General features: G+C 46.2%; 1 protein-coding gene across 2 annotated transcripts in view; it reads right to left on the reverse strand.

Annotated features, from left to right (window-relative positions):
- DGLUCY (D-glutamate cyclase) overlaps positions 1–19,321 on the reverse strand; it is a 227,913-nt gene extending 208,592 nt beyond the window's left edge. For both annotated transcript variants that reach the window (XM_073578173.1, XM_073578170.1), the window contains exons 1-2: positions 18,941–19,321; positions 15,990–16,075 (exon numbers count right to left, since the gene is read on the reverse strand). The gene's annotated coding sequence lies outside the window, so the exon portion shown is untranslated. The remainder of the gene's footprint in view (positions 1–15,989; positions 16,076–18,940) is intronic.
- Positions 19,322–19,678: the final 357 nt, after the last annotated feature.

The raw sequence follows: 19,678 nt of genomic DNA on the forward strand, positions 1-19,678 counted from the left end.
AAACAACATCCGAATCATTGGGTTGCCAAAGCGTTCTGAAGGCCAGAAGCCTGAGCAATTCCTTGAAAGCTGGCTTAAAGACACTCTAGGAGATGAATTATCCACTACATTTTTTGTGGAGAGGGCTCATAGGTTCCCTACAAAACCACTTCCTCCGGGCGGACCACCTAGACCCTTTCTGGGGAGGCTCCTTAATTGCAAGGACAGAGATGCAATATTGCATATGGCGCTGCGAATAAGTCCTATCAAATTTAACAACACCACAATTTCGATATACCCTGATTTTTCTATGGAACTCCAGAAGCAGAGGGCACAATTCGCAGAGATCAAGAAACGGCATAGAGAAAAGAATGTTCTGTACTCTATGATTTATCCAGCCCGACTCCGAATTATCCATTAAGATTCTTCCGTATTTTTTACAGAGTAGAGTTGAGCGAAACGGGTCGAAAAAATTCAAAAGTCGCCGACTTTTGGCAAAGTCGGGTTTCATGAAACGAAACCCGACCCTAGGATGAGGTCGGCCACGAGGTCGGCGACTTACGCGCCAAAGTCGCGTTTCAAAAGTTTGTTTTGCGCTCTTTTTCAGCCAATCAGGATCCACGGACACTGTGGGCAACGTGATGACATAGGCACGGGTCACCACCATCTTTCAGAAGGGCATGCAAGTGATTGGCTTGCTTTGGTGGGCGTCACAGGGGGTATAAAAGGGCGTGCACGCCGACCGCCATCTTACTTCCGCCGATCTCAGTATAGGGAGAGGTTGCTGCTGATTCTGTAGGGAGAGCGTTAGGCAGGGAAGAAGACCAAAAAACTGCTTCTGCTGCTAGCGATTTGGCCTGCACAACACACCAGTCACTGTGTGTGCAGTGCAAGGGGAGGCTATATAATGGTGTATCAGTGGTGTTGGTTGTTGGGCTGCCTTCTAAGGCTTCCTGACAGGCTGGCATTGCTGTTTACCCACTGCTCCGCAAACTGCTTTTTTAAAAGCAATCCAATCTCCCTTATCCTCTAGTCACTTTGGTCACAGCTGTGCCATCGAGCCTGTCACATAGCGCTCAGATATTCATTGGGCCTCAAACTGCTTTTTTAAAAGCAATCCCAATTTTTTTTTTTGTCCTGCTGAGAAGAAAAAAAAACTGCTTCTGCTGCTGATAGCAATTTGGCCTGCACAACACACCAGTCACTGTGTGCAGTGCAAGGGGAGGCTATATAGTGGTGTATCAGTGGTGTTGGTTGTTGGGCTGCCTTTTAAGGCTTCCTGACAGGCTGGCATTGCTGTTTACCCACTGCTCCGCAAACTGCTTTTTTAAAAGCAATCCAATCTCCCTTATCCTCTAGTCACTTAGGTCACAGCTGTGCCATCGAGCTTGTCACATAGCGCTCAGATATTCATTGGGCCTCACACAATCCAAAAGTGTCCAGTGTCCAAAAGTGTGTGCAGAGATTCAAACTCTCACTTATCCTCTAGTCACTTAGGTCACAGCTGTGCCATCGAGCTTGTCACATAGCGCTCAGATATTCATTGGGCCTCACACAATCCAAAAGTGTCCAGTGTCCAAAAGTGTGTGCAGAGATTCAAAATCTCACTTATTCTCTAGTCACTTAGGTCACAGCTGTGCCATCGAGCCTGTCACATAGCGCTCAGATATTCATTGGGCCTCACACAATCCAAAAGTGTCCAGTGTCCAAAAGTGTGTGCAGAGATTCAAAATCTCACTTATTCTCTAGTCACTTAGGTCACAGCTGTGCCATCGAGCTTGTCACATAGCGCTCAGATATTCATTGGGCCTCACACAATCCAAAAGTGTCCAGTGTCCAAAAGTGTGTGCAGAGATTCAAACTCTCACTTATCCTCTAGTCACTTAGGTCACAGCTGTGCCATCGAGCTTGTCACATAGCGCTCAGATATTCATTGGGCCTCACACAATCCAAAAGTGTCCAGTGTCCAAAAGTGTGTGCAGAGATTCAAACTCTCACTTATCCTCTAGTCACTTAGGTCACAGCTGTGCCATCGAGCTTGTCACATAGCGCTCAGATATTCATTGGGCTTCACACAATCCAAAAGTGTCCAGTGTCCAAAAGTGTGTGCAGAGATTCAAAATCTCACTTATTCTCTAGTCACTTAGGTCACAGCTGTGCCATCGAGCCTGTCACATAGCGCTCAGATATCAGTGGGCCTCACACAATCCAAAAGTGTCCAGTGTCCAAAAGTGTGTGCAGAAATTCAAAATCTCCCCTGTCCTATAGACACCTTGTTTTACATACTATATAGTTTGTTGGATTTTGTCTACATTTCTACCAAAAATGAGGAAGGCTGGTGGAAGAGGCCGTGGAATTGGGCGGGGGTTGGCAGCTGGTAATGATGGTGTTGGTGGTGGATCTGATGGTAGTGGCAAGAGCAAAATAGGACCGAATGCAGGAGGTGTTGAGCCTGCGTCATCGTCTGGCTACATAAGGCCTCGAACGCTTAGTTTTCTAGGAGTTGGCAAACCGCTTTTAAAGCCAGAGCATCAGGAAAAAGTTTTGTCTTACATTGCCTCCAGCTCTATCGCCTCCTCTTCTTCAGTTGTAAAAAGTAAAAGCACTGAGTCGTCATTGGAGGCTCATGTTCATGAACCACACCTTTCCTTGTGTCCTTCACCCCAACCAAGATTGAAGGATGACGCAGGCCATACTACTGATTACTCCATGGAGCTGTTTTCACATACCATGCCTGGATTATCAAGTGAAATGATGAATTACCCAGGCCAAGATGAATCTGACATGGAGTGCACTGATGCACAGCCGCTGATGGATGATTCTGCTGGTACATTCACTCAGAGCACTACATTGTCCTCGCAGTGTACAGAGCCAGATTCTGACCCTGATGAGACTCAGGTGCCCCTTCCCGCACACTATACCACCATACACGGTGACACAGAGGAAGGTGCACATGACATAGAAGAGGAGGTGATGGATGACCCAGTTGTTGACCCAGATTGGCATCCATTGGGGGAAGAGGGTGCTGCTTCCAATAGCTCAGATGAGGAGCATCCACAGCAGACATCGACAACGCAACAGCTGTTATCTGGCAGGCCCGGAGCACTCCAAAGACAGGTTCCAAAAATCAAGAGTTGCTGGACAGCTTGTCCAGAGGGTCAAAAGATCACAGCGTGCTAGGCCGCAAAATGTCTGCCAAAGTAGGAAGAGTGCAGTGTGGCACTTTTTTGAACAAAATCCTCATGATCAGGCCAAGGTTATCTGTAAGAAGTGCGCAAAGACCTTTAGCCGAGGGAAAAATCTGAAAAATTTGAATACCAGTTGCATGCTTAGACATTTAACCAGCATGCACTTGCAAGCGTGGACACAACACCAAACCTCAAGTGCCACATGTGCAACTGATCACAAAGAAGGTAGTCAGCAACGCTACATTGTTTCCCCCACTGTAAGCTCACCGGTTAGCACAGCAGCAAATGTTGAGGTGTCGTTGCAAGGCCACAGCAGTCAGGGAATCCCACTGTTATATCAACGAAAGACTGATTCTAGGCCATCAGAAAGAACACCAACTCCATCACCATCATCAACCCTCTCTCAGTCCGCCCTGTCCACCGCTACTTCCACCATATGCAGCTCTCAAGTCCAGCTCACCCTCCCAGACACTATGAGTAGGTCAAGAAAGTACTCAGTCTCTCATCCGCGTACACTGGGTTTGAACGCCCACATTGCCAAACTAATCTCTTATGAGATGATGCCCTTTCGGTTGGTGGAAAGCACAGCTTTCCGCGAACTCATGGCCTATGCAGTACCACGCTATGACCTACCCAGTCGCCACTTCTTCTCTCGCAAAGCCATCCCAGCCCTCCACCATCATGTGAAAGACCGCATTGTCCATGCACTCAAGCAGTCAGTGAGCGGAAAGGTGCACCTCACAACTGATGCATGGTCCAGTCGGCATGGCCAGGGCCGTTACGTGTCCATCACTGCGCACTGGGTTAATGTGGTGGATGCAGGGTCCACAGGGGACAGCGGTGGTGGGACAGTGCTGCCTAGCCCACGGTATAGGAAACAGTTGGCTGTAGGCGTTCGACCCTCCTCCTCCTCCACCTCCTCCAGAAGCGAAAGCTCGTCCACAGAGCGCAGTCGTACGAGCACTCCATCTGCAGCTGCCACTGTTGCACACGATGTGTTCCCCTATCGAGCAGCTAGTGGAAAGCGTCAGCAGGCTGTGTTGCAGATGATGTGTTTGGGCGACAGACACACCGCCGAGGTGCTGGCCGAGTACTTGAAGCGACAAACTGAGTCATGGCTGGGCAGTGTACATCTTGAGGCAGGCAAGGTAGTTAGTGATAACGGCCGTAATTTTGTGGCAGCCATAGCCCTTTCAAAACTCAGCCACATACCTTGCTTGGCTCACACCTTGAACCTGGTGGTGCAGTGCTTCCTCAAAAATTATCCGGAGTTAACAGCCCTGCTCCAGAAGGTGCGAAGACTGTGCGCGCACATCCGCCGGTCGCCTGTACACTCCGTTCGTATGCAGAAGCTGCAGCGATTGCTCCACCTTCCCAACCACCGCCTCATTATCGACATTGCAACAAGGTGGAACTCCACCCTGCACATGGTGGAGCGGCTGTGCGAGCAGAGGCAGGCCATAATGCATTTGTGGGAGGATACACGGCCAGGCACTTTGAGAGCAGACATGGAGTTGACAGGTGTGCAGTGGTCGAAGCTGAAAGACCTTTGTCAAGTCCTTCAGTGTTTTGAGGAATGCACACGGCTGGTAAGCGCAGACGACGCCATCCTAAGCATGAGCATCCCACTTATGCGTCTGCTCATGCAAACTTTGACGCACCTTAAGGAGCAGGCGTCTGCAGCCAATGTTGATGAGGAGGAAGAGGAGGAGGGAATCCTTGATGACATTCAGCCATTGTCTGCTCAGGGACCTCTCCTGGACGAGGTGGAGGAAGAAGAGGAGGAGGAGGAGGATGATGGGGATGATTACTTAGGGGAGGAGGATGCATCTCGTGGGGCAAGTGAAAATGTTGGCGTGGCAAGGTCTGGTACTGGGTTTGTGCGTGACTGGAGGGATGTGGATTTGCCAGAAAGTGCTCCTCCACCCAGCACTCGCAGTGCATCATTGACACCGGGAACATTGGCCCACATGTCAGATTATGCCTTGCAGATCCTAAAAAGGGACCCCCGCATTGCCAAAATGATGAACGATGACGACTACTGGTTGGCCAGCATCCTGGATCCACGCTATAAAGGCAAATTACAAAACATCATGCCACAGGAGAACCTTGACCTAATATTGGCTAATAAACAAGCAACTCTGGTAAATCGGTTGCTTGAGGCATTCCCAGCACACAGCAGCGGTGATGGTTCTCACACGAGCCGTACGGGCCGGGGGCAGCTTGGCAGAGGTGTTCGTGGTGCACACAGCAGAAGTGGCGTTGGAGACAGGGGTTTCATGACAATGTTGTGGACTGATTTTTCAAATACCGCTCACACAACTGGTAATACTGCATCGATGGAAAGTGACAGGAGACAGCAGTTGTCAACTATGGTAACAAACTACTTTTCCTCCCATATCGATGTTCTCCCACACAGGTCATTCCCCTTTGACTATTGGGCCGCTAAACTGGACACCTGGCCTGAATTGGCACAATATGCCTTACAGGAGCTCGCTTGCCCAGCTGCAAGTGTGCTATCGGAAAGAGTCTTCAGTGCAGCTGGATCAATCCTGACAGAAAAAAGGACCCGTCTGTCAACCCAAAATGTGGATGATCTAACCTTCATTAAAATGAACCACGCATGGGTTTCCAAGGATTTTGTCCCACCTTCCCCTGATGACACATAGGGTGACAGAAAAATGGCTTGCTTTGGTCCACCTCTTCCTGGTACTTCACCTATTTCGCCTTTTGCATCAGCTGAATGTCCAACATCAACATATGCCACTTTCTAAAACTCCCTAACTGTGCTGCCTCCCCCCCCATGGCCGGGGTCACCACCTACCGCACGACACCGTGCGAGTGCCGTTGCCCTGGACAGGTGGGTAGGCCGACTCTTGGGCGCGGGCACTGGCACAGGGTCCTTCATAGTGCAATCAAGTGTCTCTGACGGTGGTGGTGCACACCCGCCGTCAGACACACCGCTGTACTATGAGGGGCCCAGTGCCAGTACCGACGCCCACGAGTGGGCCCCCCTTGCTTGGGCAGGGCCCCAGCATTTGCAATCTTTACCTCTCCCTGCTCCTCCGCTGTGTAATCTGGGCCGTCAAATCCATACTGTGCCTGACACCGTCTGAGCCTGCCTCCTGAGACATATATTTTGAATGTGTACGCTATCCATACATGTTATCCAGGGATACGGTACCCTTTCTAACCTTTGTGCAATCACGTGCAATCCATACTGGGCCTAACACCGTCTGAGCCTGCCTCCTGAAACATATATTGTGAATGTGTACGCTATCCATACATGTTATCCAGGGATACGGTACCCTTTCTAACCTTTGTGCAATCACGTGCAATCCATACTGGGCCTAACACCGTCTGAGCCTGCCTCATGCTGTATAGACATATATTTTGAATGTGTACGCTATCCATACATGTTATCCAGGGATACGGTACCCTTTCTAACCTTTGTGCAATCACGTGCAATCCATACTGGGCCTAACACCGTCTGAGCCTGCCTCATGCTGTATAGACATATATTTTGAATGTGTACGCTATCCATACATGTTATCCAGGGATACGGTACCCTTTCTAACCTTTGTGCAATCACGTGCAATCCATACTGGGCCTAACACCGTCTGAGCCTGCCTCATGCTGTATAGACATATATTTTGAATGTGTACGCTATCCATACATGTTATCCAGGGATACAGTACCCTTTCTAACCTTTGTGCAATCACGTGCAATCCATACTGGGCCTAACACCGTCTGAGCCTGCCTCCTGAGACATATATTTTGAATGTGTACGCTATCCATACATGTTATCCAGGGATACGGTACCCTTTCTAACCTTTGTGCAATCACGTGCAATCCATACTGGGCCTAACACCGTCTGAGCCTGCCTCCTGAGACAAATATTTTGAATGTGTACGCTATCCATACTTGTTATCCAGGGATACGGTACCCTTTCTAACCTTTATGCAATCACGTGTAATCCATACTGGGCGTGAGAACGGCTGGCGAGCTGTTAAGCAAGCTACAGCACCTGTCCAGACAAGTACAGGGATTCCCTAGCGAGGAGACTTATTTGATTGTTTTCAATGTTGGGACAGCAATTTTTGGGGAGCACTATACTCTGGAGAATGATAGATGGGGCCCACCATACACTGGAACATTCCAAAGGTGGACATCAGACACTGGAGCAGCATTTACAGGGCCCATTATACACTAGAGCATTAGAAATGGGGCCCATTATGTTTGGAGCATTATTTGGGCCCATAAGACAGTGGAGCTTCATCCATGGGGAACAGCATATACTGTAGCATTATGTGGAGCTCATCATATACTGTTTCAAACATTATATGGGACCAATGATTTTGTATGGAGAAATAGATGGGCCTCGTCATGAGATGTAAAAAGTGAGGTATTTTTCATTGTACTATACCGCTATTTCTCTGCCGTATCGGAGCATGATGAGTTGTGGTATGTGTTAAAGGGGCGCTCTTTCGCCCAGGGCACATGAAAACCTGGAGCCAGCCCCCCCCCCCACAGTTTGTAGCCAAATAACCCCCATTTTTCAGTGCGTAACTTGTATTATGAAGTTAATTAAGGTTGACAAGCTTAAGAAAGAAGAATTGATGCTTTTGGCATTCAAATGGGCACTGTAGGTGTGTTTCCTGTCCTCCTCTCACTGCCGACTTTTATTCCCCATTGACTTACATTGGGTTTCGTGTTTCGGGACGACCCCGACTTTTCCCTATAATCGGACGATCTTGCTCGACCCGACTTTTGGAAAAGTCGGGTTTCACGAAACGAAACGCGACCCTAAAAATCCAAAAGTCGCTCAACTCTATTACAGAGGCATCTGAGTGGCTGCAGTCCCACGTGGGATCTCGTGAAGAAAAATCCTGATATGTGTGCGGACACTTGGAATTCTCCTACTAGATTTAAAAATGGAGCTCTCTCCACTAGCGTCCAAATTGACAATACCGGATGAGCACAGGACTTTGCTCCTTTATTTTTAAACTCTTCTTTGTTTTTTCTTCCTTTGTATTAAATCTGTTTGATATTAGTACAAGTAACTGCCAAGAATCGCTACATGATGCCTATAAATTTAGCCAATGTTAAAATATATATCATATCTAGATGGGTGACATGGGTTCTGATATTATATGCATGACCTGGAATGTGAGGGTTCTTAAGTCCCCTCGTAAAAGAGTCACGGTATTTTCTCAAATTAGACGATACCATCCTCGTATTGTAGCCCTAGTTGAGACACACAACCAGAGATTCTGCTCGATATATACAAAAGCCATGGGTACAATAGTTTGCTCATGCGTTCCATACTAGTTATTCAAGGGGGGTTTCACTCCTGATTCACAGAGACGTCAGATGGGAGGTTCGGGAGGCTCGAAGGGACCCTGAAGGTTGTTTCATATTCGTATACGCATTGATAAATTCTAGAGGATATGTGATACTGTGTATTTATAATCCTCCCCCAGCTAATGTGTCTATTCTTCAAAAGGCATTGAGTTTTGCTTTAAATTACCCAGATGCACAAGTTATATGTATGGGAGACTTTAACCTGGTTATGGACAATAGCCTTGATAGAATTAGATAGGATGGTGGGATTTCCGGGGGGACCCCCTCTTTGTCTTCATCTCAGTTAGCACTGTTCAAGGAAAGTAGTGATTGGCTTGATCTGTGACGTATGCGTCACCACACGTCACAGGAATACACTTGTCACTCGTCTACTAAATGCACGTTATCTCTCATAGATTACATATTTGCCTCCAGCAGTCTGGCGATGTGGGTGACCAGTGGCGTAACTACAAAGTTATGGGCCCCCGATGCGAACTTTCAAATGGACCCCCCCATGCTAAAATACATGCACATCTCCGTTCTGTACACCTCGTACACACACGGCTCCACTCCGTACACCTCGTACACGCGTGGCTCGGCTCGGCTCCGCACACCTCGTACACGCATGGCTCAGCTCCGCACACCTCGTACACACGCATCTTCCCTCCGTACACCTCGTACACATGCATCTCCACTCCACACACCTCGTACACGTGCGGCTCCGCTCTGTACACCTCGTACACACGCGGCTCCGCTCCGTACACCTCGTACACATACGGCTCTGCTCCGTACACCTCGTACACATGTGTCTCCGCTCCGTACACCACACGCGGCTCCGCTCCGTACACTTCGTACACACACGGCTCCTCTCCGTACACCACGTACACACGCAGCTCCGCTTCGCACACACACGGCTCTGCTCATCTCGTACACACACTTCTGCACTCCATACACTTTGTACACACATGGCTCAGCTCCGTACAGCTTGTACACACACGTCTCCGCTCCGTACACCTTGTACACACACGGCTCTGCTACATCCACCCTGTAAACCCCTCCTGACCCCACACATAAACTTACCCTCATCTAGCACCATGACAACTAGTACAGCAAAGTCCTGCATACACGGAGGCTCCTGATCATGTGATCCCTGACTCCTCCCTGTTGTGAATTCGCTTTCTGGCCTACCTCTGGTTGCTGGTGAAGGTAGTGGAGATGGTTGTATTGACAGAGGGGTCGCGAGTTCTCTTTCCGGGCTCCCTCTGGTGGTTACAGGAGGTAATGGAGCTGATTTAATTAACAGAGGCCTGCCACCTGATAATGAGGAGGACGATTGGACATTGGGTTGGGAGTTTCTGACTGGATTTAAGACAGCCGACTCCCTCTATCCCTGCTGGTGATTTTTTCCTGTCTCCTGAGGTCTTAGTTTCCAGCTCTGTCCCTGCATGCTCAAGCTAAGTGTTCTTTTGCTATTGTTCACATTTGATTTGGTTTTGTCGATTTCAGTTTTGTGTGGTCAGCCAGCCCCGGCTGGGGCTGTGCTGAATTTCCATCCTTATGTTACTGTTTGTGCCAGTTTGTTTTTGTCCCTTATTAGATTGGCCTCTCTTTGCTCTGTTTTCAGAATATACCAGAGTGCTGTTATAGTGGGTGAAGTCTAGTGACTTCAGTATTTTTTCTATCAGACGTGTTGGGCATTTTTGCAGGGGTTTTTGCGTGATTGCATACAGTGTCTTTCCTTTCCTGTCCTGTCTAGTTAGTTTGGGCCCCATCGTTTGCTCAGCCTATTTTCCTACCTTTCTTTGTGCTTTCATCTTGTCTCACCGACAATATGTTTGGGGGCTATCTATTCCTTTGTTTAGATTTCCCCTTTCTTGCTTTAGGCTTATTTAGTTCTCCAGCTGTGTCGAGGTGTCTAGAATCATCGTAGGTAAGCTCCACGGCTACTGCTAGTTGTGTGGATAGGATCAGGGGTCTGCAATCCGCTTAGTTACCAAGCTCTCTGGTTTTCTGTGGCTTAGCTTGGTCTTGCTTTCCTCCTCGGTGACCCAATCATAACACCTCCCCTCCTGTGACCTCATCACAGGTCCTGTGCACACAGAACAGCCATTGCGTCAGGCCAATTGCAGCCTGACAGCCAATCAATGCACTGAGCTGCACAGCCAATGAGCGGCTGCAGCTCCCAGAGACTGCCACTCCCCTGACACGTCCACTACACAGGTCTCCTTCAAAGTGCAAACTCGCGATCGGCCCCGTAAGCACTCCGGGCCCCGTCGCAACTGCGGTTGTTACGCCCCTGTGGGTGACATAGAACATGGCAATGAGGGGATCTCAGATCACAGTCCAATTATACTCAGACTTAGCTTTGGCCAGTTAAACCATACTGTATTCTGGAAATTAAATCCATTCTGGCTAAAGCTAATGGACTATAATGATAGAACTGTGGATCAAGTAAACACTTTTGTCCTATTTCATCCTGAACCCCGGGATATTAAACTCTTTTGGGATGCCCTTAAGGCGTACTTGAGAGGATGCCTATCATCTACAATCTCCTATATTAAAAGGTTGACCTCGGGGGAAGACGATAAAATGGAACAACGACTAAGGGACTCAGAAGCAGCTTATAGATCCAATCAGACTACCGAGAATAGAGTTGCATGGTTGACTTCCCATAGGTTACATTCCCAATACATGGATTCCAAATCTAAACGCAAACTATTTTTTACCCGTCAGTCCTACTTTGAATTGGGAAACCAAGCAAGTAAATTTTTGGCCTTTTTGGTACGCCAACATAACACATCTAACACAATACTTCAAATTCGGAAACCATATAATTCAATAGCAACCTCAACTGAGGATATACTTCATTGTTTCTCTGAATATTATAATGCTTTGTATACTTCTGGGGGTGGTCTTGGAATCCCGGATTGTCTGGACTATTTACCAGACATTAAATTCCCCACGTTAGACTCTACTCAGCGAGCCCTTTTGGACGCTGACTTGACTATAGTAGAAATAGAAAGTGATATGATGGACATGGCCTCTGGGAAGGCTCCGGGACTGGATTGGATCCCTATTGAACTATACAGAAGTACAAAGATGTATTAACGCCACTTCTCTTAGACGTGTTTCAGGGGATTGTGAGGGGGGTGTATGCCTGGCTCCTTTTATGAAGCAAACATTATTGTACTTAAAAAAAGAAGAGAAGGATCCCCTTGAATGTGGATCATACCGACCCATATCTCTGGTGAATGTAGATTATAAAATTTTCACTAAGGTTCTGGCCACTAGACTGAACTCGGTTATATTGTATTTCATACACCCTGACCAAACTGGTTTCATGCCTGGCAAAAGCACTTCCATTAATATTAGGCGGGTCCATTCGGTGGTTCAGTATAGTTCTTTGGTATCGGACAATACTTGGGCTTTGGCATCGTTAGACGCTGCCAAGGCCTTTGACTCCCTTGAATGGCCTTTCCTACTTGCGTGTTTGCAGAAGTATGGTTTTGGTGATAGATTTCAAAAAATAGATTAGTACAATATACGCAAAGCCTAAGGCTCGTGTAATCATAAATAACTCTATATCGGAACCATTTTCTCTGTCTAGGGGGACGCATCAGGGGTGACCCCTCTCCCCGTCCCTCTTTGCCCTCGAAATTGAGGCATTGGCAATACGCGTAAGGTCCTCTCCAAATATCAATGGCATAAACATAACCGATCGTCTAGATACTATCGGCCTTTATGCTGATGATATGGTGATATTCATGGATAAAACAGAGGAAACGCTGCCATATGTAACTGATACCATTGATAAATTCAGTAAGTACTCCGGTCTATATATTAACTGGGAGAAATCCGCCTTGTTACCCCTCTCTCACAGCTCAGGAGCCCATCTGTCATGATCCCAGTGCGGGTTGGACCCGCACGCTTGGGGTTAATGTCTGGAACCAGTGCTGGTGGACCTGCACTTCTGGGGTTAAATGTTATGATCTCAGTGCAGGCTCTTACCTGCACACCTGGGGCTTATTATTGTGGCCTCTCCTTGGTTCTGGGAAGCTTTTTATAGCCTCAGGAAGCTTCAATCCCCGTCAGTTATACTTTCGCCCTTGGCAGAGTGTGTTGACCCCTGAGTGAGTTTGTGCTGTGTTCTTGTTTGCCTGATACTTTGGTTTCGACTCGGTCTGTTCTCTGGATACTGCTTGTTGGATTCTGCTTGGTACCTTCTATGTCTGTTTGGCTTTGACCGCTGCCTGGCCCAGACTATCTGTTCTGTCTCATCCCTGGTACTGTACTGCTAGCTCTGTGTATGACCCCCATTTGTCTGACCTGAGCATTCCTGTAGTTGTGTTCTGCCGATCTCTGGCAGGAGGACGCTAAGCCCTGCTCCTTGCAGTCACATGACCGTAGGTCCTTCACTGCTTGCTAACTTCAGCGTCTCCAGGTCCTGTTTGCCTGAGCTTCCCGGCTGTATCTGACCCCGGGCCCCCCTGCAGTGTGGGTGAGTCCCTGCTCAGCGGTGGCTGCACGCCGGCGCTGACAGGACCGTGACACCATCATGGTACTCTGTCTTCATTACCTATTGTGTCACATTTTAAATACTTAGGAATTCATATCCCAAAAAATAGTGAATTTGACCTGCAACTTAATATTCTTCCACTATTGGATCTGGTTAAGATTAAATTTGCATCTTGGAGTAAACTCCCGCTATCTGTCGCTGGTCGTATAAATCTAATTAAGATGATTTTGCTCCCTAAGCTTAGTTCTTCCCTCCAACACAGTGCAGTGCTGATTCCTAAGTCCTTTTTTGCAAATCTAAACTCCCTAATTACGTCCTTTATATGGGGAAAAACCAGACCCAAGTTTAAATTATCTACTTTACAAAGACCTAAACAGGTGGGCGGGCAGGCAACGGCCAGATTTTTATTTATATTATCTTGCCGGGCAAATTAAGGCCTTGAGTAGATGAATGCCTGATAGTCGCTTGCCTAAGGGCCCCATCACACATAGCGACGCACCAGCGATCCCGACAACGATATGACCTTGTCATAATCGCTGGTGTGTTGCTACATGATCGCTGGTGAGCTGCCAAACAGGCAGCTTCACACGCGATCAGCACCAGTGACACGCGGGTAACAAGCGACGCACGTCGCTTAGTTACCCACGTCGCTTAGTTACCCACTGTGTACCTTAGTTACCAGCACGCTGGTGCAGGGAGCTGGTAACCAAGATACACATACACAACGGGTTTCTAAGCGGCGCGCAGCACTTAGAAACCCGATGTGTACCTTGGTTACCAGCTCCCTGCACCAGCGCACTAGTAACTAAGGTACAGGTACACATCGGGTTTGTAAGCGCCGCGCGGCGCTTAGAAACCCGATGTGTACCTTAGTTACCAGCGCCAGCTCGCTGATCGCTGGTCTCCCGCCTGCCACACGCATCGATGCGTGCTGGCCAGCAGGAGACCAGCGATCAAAAAAATGTCCTGGCCATTCCAGGACGATCAGCGATACCCGGCAGGGGGGCCGGTCGCTGGTAAGTGTCACACACAGTGATCTCGCTGGTGAGATCGCTGTTGCACCACAAAACTTGTGATTCAGCAGCGATCTCGCTAGCGAGATCGCTGTGTGTGACGGGGGCTTAACTCCAAAAGTCATCTGGCCCATGCTGCAAGAATTGACTGCCCGCTGGGTTTTTTTTAGAAACGAATAAACCCGTCATTCCCCGATTATTTCCTTTACTTCGATTAGCAAGGTCAGTTTGGAAACAAATTAAAAAGGTGGTCCATTTTGGGGATATTGTAGTTCTGGATTTCACATGGTGTCTCCTTGGGCAAAGTGTCCTAGTGTCCTTTGAACAAATTCAGTCCAAAAACAACATCCCGAGATCCCAATTTTTTCGCTACCTTCAGCTTAGATCAGCTTTCCAGTCACATTTACGCTCCGCGGGTGAGGTCCAAACTATCTCATCTTTCCCTTTAATAGGAATCCTTAAGTCACAGGGGCCCCAGAGTCTCATTTCCGCTCTATATACTTATATGCTATCTGTGGGAACTGGCTCTGCCGTGGTGGCAATAAGGAGAAGGTGGGAGGGTCTTATTCCTGATTCTCAGGAAAAGAATTGGGAAGAGGTTCTTGGGTCTTCGATTGGGGTATCTCCGTCAATCAATAAAGGAATGATTCAACTATATATGATACACCAGTCATATTTATCCCCATCACGACTCTTCAAAATGGGTTGACTCCAGTCTTTGGAATGTTTGAGATGTCACTCGACAGAGGCAGATTTGCTCATATGGTGTGGAGTTGCCCTATTATCCTCCCCTACTGGAATGAGGTAACATCGCTGTTGACTTCATTTTTACAAATCCCGGTACCCCTTAACCCACTGGTCTGTTTGTTTGGGGTGTTGGACGGAGAGATATGGGGACATTATGTTCGAATTTTCTTGCGGGAGACACTCTTTCTGGCTAGAAAGATGTTGGCATTATGTTGGATGGGTGGTGTGCGTCCTTCTCTCAGAGCCTGGATTGAATTGGTAAATTCGGTTATACCGTATGAACAAACATTGTGTCAGAACCAGGGCTGCCTTGGGAAATTTGACAAAATTTTGAATAGATGGAATTCCTCTCATCTTACCGTTCTAGTACGTAGTGGTTCGGTAGCATCGCAAATATTATTCTTAAAATTCCTTGGGTTATTCTATGGCATTGACTGGCTATTTGTAATACATAATTGTGCTTGGCAGTGTGTAGTTGTAGTTTAATTAAGGTGTAATGTCATTTTGAAATATATATCACCAAGTGGTTATAAAGATAACATGTTATGTTCGTCTGTTAACTTCGTTTATTATCCCTACAGCAATGCATGGACTCATGAAACCAACAAGTTGTATTAAGAATCTAATGTGCAAGGTTGCTGTTCGTTTATGGTTGTGTGGACATGTACAGGTATACTACATGGCTATATACATATGTGTATATGTTGTTTTATGGTTAATAAACAAATTTAAAAAAAATATTGTCCACTAATAGTGCTGATCGCAGTACGAGCAGGGGAGAATGATGCGAGATGTCTTCAGCACCCGATGCCAGGGAACAGCGCGAACAGTACCGCTGCTTACCAGGTGCCAGTACGTGTGGTACTGAAGCAGCACATGGTTGCCACATATATGGCACAAGTATTACACAAATGTACACACAGACACTGATATTTGCAGTACTGTTTTTTCAGTACCGGAAAAATCTGGACGTGTGAAAGAGCCCTTAATCTGTATAACTATTTTTATTCGCTCTTTTGTGTGGGGACATAGAAATAACAACCCCAAAGATAGTCAGTTGCTCAGTAATTGTGATCTACTCCAGGCCTAGCACTGAATAATTCTATTTCTGACCCTTGTTTCTGGTGGCAGACTTCTAGATAACAGTGTATGCACACGCTCTGAATATAACACAAATAAATCTGTATTAATGTTTAGACTCACCGCAGGCTGCAAAGCCACGAGACGGAAACCCAGGTGTTTTATTCAGATCCTAATAATTATTCCTATCATATAAGATGCCAGGAGCTCTGTAATAAGAAGTCAAAATAGTTATAGCTCCATGTGTGATTCCAAGCTTAGTTAGTTATATTTGGTCATGACTGAGAAAAATAAAACATCAGGAGAGAAAACCTTCAATGCTGCCTCAAAACATGAGCCGCTTTCACTACTGGTACACAAGATAGTGAATTTCACAGATCTCTCAACATGATGGACAATATTTCTCCTTCAGGATACGGAAAAAAATAATGTGGGCAGATGTATAGCACATTATTAAATGCATTAAGTTAGAAAAGCTTTTTTGTTTAAATAGTGTTTTTGTGTTGCCAATGAAATGACAATGGCATTATTTTTTAAAGCATTTTTCTAAATGGCTACTCTATAGGAATTAAATAATGCCAGACAATGAAGCATAATGGCGATAAACTAAAAACATGCAATGAAAATGCACCTAAAACAAACAAACAAAAAACAAACAACTAAAGACGCAATATCTTTTTACAAGCATCTAATAATCAAAAATAACTATTGAGAGTATTTTAAAACTAGTGTCTGTGTATTGTTCCTAAGCAAATCAGTGCTGGGGTAAGGCTGAATTTGCACTTCAACCTGAGCACCATAATCCAAAATCTACACAGCTATGAGCTTGTGTAGATAGCAAGTTCACCAGGCAATGGGTTCCCCCTCCATCCGCTAAGCAACATCAACTTTTTTTCCAAAAATGAAGTGATGGAAGGGACAGGTGTAAAAAGTTGCACATTTTGGGGCAAATATGGCTTGGATAAAATTATGCAACCTTTCTTCATCAGGAAATCTGCACAGGGACCTCCATGAATGTCTCCCAAGGTTTGAAAATGTAACATATTTATTTTTTTTTTTAAATATACAGTGGGGAAAAAAAGTATTTAGTCAGTCAGCAATAGTGCAAGTTCCACCACTTAAAAAGATGAGAGGCGTCTGTAATTTACATCATAGGTAGACCTCAACTATAGGAGACAAACTGAGAAAAAAAAATCCAGAAAATCACACTGTCTGTTTTTTTTTCATTTTATTTGCATATTATGGTGGAAAATAAGTATTTGGTCAGAAACAAGCAATCAAGATTTCTGGCTCTCACAGACCTGTAACTTCTTCTTTAAGAGTCTCCTCTTTCCTCCACTCATTACCTGTAGTAATGGCACCTGTTTAAACTTGTTATCAGTATAAAAAGACACCTGTGCACACCCTCAAACAGTCTGACTCCAAACTCCACTATGGTGAAGACCAAAGAGCTGTCAAAGGACACCAGAAACAAAATTGTAGCCCTGCACCAGGCTGGGAAGACTGAATCTGCAATAGCCAACCAGCTTGGAGTGAAGAAATCAACTGTGGGAGCAATAATTAGAAAATGGAAGACATACAAGACCACTGATAATCTCCCTCGATCTGGTGCTCCACGCAAAATCCCACCCCGTGGGGTCAGAATGATCACAAGAACGGTGAGCAAAAATCCCAGAACCACGCAGGGGGACCTAGTGAATGAACTGCAGAGAGCTGGGACCAATGTAACAAGGCCTACCATAAGTAATACACTACGCCACCATGGACTCAGATCCTGCAGTGCCAGACGTGTCCCACTGCTTAAGCCTGTACATGTCCGGGCCCGTATGAAGTTTGCTAGAGAGCATTTGGATGATCCAGAGGAGTTTTGGGAGAATGTCCTATGGTCTGATGAAACCAAACTGGAACTGTTTGGTAGAAACACAACTTGTCGTGTTTGGAGGAAAAAGAATACTGAGTTGCATCCATCAAACACCATACCTACTGTAAAGCATGGTGGTGGAAACATCATGCTTTGGGGCTGTTTCTCTCCAAAGGGGCCAGGACGACTGATCCGGGTACATGAAAGAATGAATGGGGCCATGTATCGTGAGATTTTGAGTGCAAACCTCCTTCCATCAGCAAGGGCATTGAAGATGAAACGTGGCTGGGTCTTTCAACATGACAATGATCCAAAGCACACCGCCAGGGCAACGAAGGAGTGGCTTCGTAAGAAGCATTTCAAGGTCCTGGAGTGGCCTAGCCAGTCTCCAGATCTCAACCCTATAGAAAACCTTTGGAGGGAGTTGAAAGTCCGTGTTGCGAAGCGAAAAGCCAAAAACATCACTGCTCTAGAGGAGATCTGCATGGAGGAATGGGCCAACATATCAACAACAGTGTGTGGCAACCTTGTGAAGACTTACAGAAAACGTTTGACCTCTGTCATTACCAACAAAGGATATATCACAAAGTATTGAGATGAAATTTTGTTTCTGACCAAATACTTATTTTCCACCATAATATACAAATAAAATGAAAAAAAAACCAGACAATGTGATTTTCTGGATTTTTTTTTCTCAGTTTGTCTCCCATAGATGAGGTCTACCTATGATGTAATTTACAGACGCCTCTCATCTTTTTAAGTGGTGGAACTTGCACTATTGCTGACTGACTAAATACTTTTTTTCCCCACTGTACGTATAACAACCCAAAAGCAAATTACAATGCTAAATATTTTTTAAACATATAGTATTGCTACCTTTTTATTGTGCAATTTATACCAATATTTCAGAATATATAAGAAAATGGTATAAATAGTGTTGTGTCCCACGAATGGGACCAACCTGTAATGTATATTTCTCTGTTTAGTTCTTCCTCCAATAAGCAAAATTCCCTGTTGTTGCTAGGTAGAATTAGACTGTGTGAAAATTGCCCCTCCTGTAGTTGAGCTCTGTATTAGGTTGCTCCTCCCTTCTCCTTCAGTTTAGCCTACAGCAGCCATTACTCAAGACGCATGTGTACTCCCCTGTAAAGATTACTCCGTTTTACCTACTGTTCATGGTAAACCAATACAAGATTTTGGACGAAAGACTTACATTAGCGGCGGATCTTGACTGATGGTTGTCCGTCCCACCCGTTTTTTGATGTATCGTCAAACTTTTAGTGTCTCCTGGGCGGATGAGACTCTGCAACGTTTTTTTCCGAGCGACGGTCCGCTAATTTATATTGCACATGCCCGGCAGATTCGCTGGAGCAGGGCTTTTAACCCATGAGTAGCGTTCCGGAACAGCTGTGCAAAGAAAAAAAATTCTCTCTCTCCTTTCCAGGCCGCGGTTCTTTAAATTTTCCCTCCAGCGGATCCGTGCACAACACAGATCCTGTAGCATCCGTTTAGCCCATGATGGAGGCGGATCCATTGTTAACCGCTCTGGTGGATTTGCCTCCCATCAAAATAATGTGAAACAGGCCTTACATAGACTTGTTTCTGTGCTCTCCAGCTCAGCTTGTAGCAACTTTGTATTGGTCTCCTTGACAACCAGGAGCAGAACAGCCCCCACCCTTGCACTTCTTCCACTATGTTCCAGACCAAAAGAACCCTTTCGCTGCCAGTCCTACAGCAGCAAGAAATGGAAACAGAACTTCTCACAGTTTGCAGTAAAATATCAAAACGATCAGCCAATCCTACAAGGAAAGCTATAGAGAACCTTGAAATCATTAAGCATGAACTTTCTTGTAATATATCCGTCTTTTGGCAAAGACTGCAGAGTCACATTAACAGCATCTGCCAGTATGACTTTCACGAGTTACCACCAGAGGGAGCCCTTGAACAATTG

This window comes from Dendrobates tinctorius, unplaced genomic scaffold (genome assembly GCF_039654945.1).
Source record: "Dendrobates tinctorius isolate UK_male_01 unplaced genomic scaffold, ASM3965494v1 ptg000058l, whole genome shotgun sequence".
Lineage (NCBI taxonomy): Eukaryota > Metazoa > Chordata > Amphibia > Anura > Dendrobatidae > Dendrobates > Dendrobates tinctorius.